The 1,444-nt window shown below is 46.3% G+C and overlaps 1 pseudogene; it reads left to right on the forward strand.

The window, feature by feature from the left end:
• The first annotated feature begins 559 nt into the window (after positions 1-559).
• LOC116545720 lies at positions 560-1,070 on the forward strand (annotated as a pseudogene).
• The last annotated feature ends 374 nt before the right edge of the window (positions 1,071-1,444 follow it).

A 1,444-nucleotide genomic window follows, 5' to 3' on the forward strand; every position in this document is an offset into this window, starting at 1 on the left:
GTATCTTGATTCATTGCCCAGGCTAGTCTTGAACTCTTGATCTCAAGGGATCCTCCCACCGTGGCCTCCCAAAGCGCTGGGATTACAAGTGTGAGCCACCATGCCTGGCTTAAACTTGTATTTTAAAAATACATGCCAAGGCTAAAATTATAAGCACTCACTACACAGTGCGTTACAGAACCCTGAGTATAAACGAAGTCAGCAACCAGCTTAGAAAGTGGGTCCATTCCTTGCATAAATGCTCTTGAAAGTCCTCTCAGAAGAGAGGCAGAGCTTCGCTGGAGTAGAGGGGAGGGCAAATGGTCACTTTTGTCCTGGACAAATCGCTGAAAAATGAGAAGAGCTGCTCCTTATCCAACATGTCTTCTGGAGATAGACGGCATTGCATGGAGTCACCCAAACAAGAAGTGAATCAGTGCTTGAAATAACAGTCACTGCAAAAGATTTTTCTTAATTCCTTTCAGACTCAAGACCAGTAACAACGGTAGTGTCAGGGAGATGCAAGTCCTCTGTCGCGTACTGAGGAATCACCTCTCTTTCAGCAGCCTGTTAGGGCTGGAACCGCCATCTTCCAGTAATTCGCCAAAATGACGAACACAAAGGGAAAGAGGAGAGGCACTCGGTACGTGTTCTCTAGGCCTTTTAGAAAACATGGAGTTGTTCCTTTGGCCAAGTATATGCGAATCTATAAGAAAGGTGATGTTGTAGGCATCAAGGGAATGGGTACTGTTCGAAAAGGAATGCCCCACAAATGTTATCATGGCAAAACCGGAAGAGTCTACAATGTTACCCAGCATGCTGTTGGCATTGTTGCAAACAAACAAGTTAAGGGCAAGATTCTTGCCAAGAGAATTAATGTGCGTATTGAGCACATCAAGCACTCTAAGAGCCGAGATCGCTTCCTAAAACGTGTGAAGGAAAATGATCAGAAAAAGAAAGAAGCCAAAGAGAAGTGTACCTGGGTCCAACTGCAGCACCAGCCTGCTCCACCCAGAGAAGCACACTTTGTGAGAACCAGTGGGAAGGAGCCTGAGCTGCTGGAACCTCTTCCCTATGAATTCATGGCATAACAGGTGTTAAAAAAAATAAAAGACCTCTGGACTGTTAAAAAAAATTGGATGTGGGATCTCACGCCTTATTGTCATCCTTAACCACCTATTTATCTTTGCCAGAAAGACCCACGATTGCAGAAATGAAGAGCTTTGCTTTGAATGTCCTTTTTCAAGTGGATGCTGGTAGCACTGAGGACCATTCTTCAATAATGAAAGGCCGCCTCTTTTGAGCTTCTTCCCCTGAGGGAGATGGGGGCCTTTCCCTATAGGATTGGACCGTCTCCAGCTAGCACGGTGGGAATGCGCTTATGTGTCCAGACCAGGCCAGGAGGCCTGGAGCATGCAGGGGAGCCACCAAAGGGAAAAGCCATGACACAGGCCACCAGGAAAGT

Source organism: Sapajus apella, unplaced genomic scaffold (assembly GCF_009761245.1).
Source record: "Sapajus apella isolate SASKATOON/1434 unplaced genomic scaffold, GSC_monkey_1.0 scaffold346, whole genome shotgun sequence".
NCBI classification, from domain to species: Eukaryota; Metazoa; Chordata; class Mammalia; order Primates; family Cebidae; genus Sapajus; species Sapajus apella.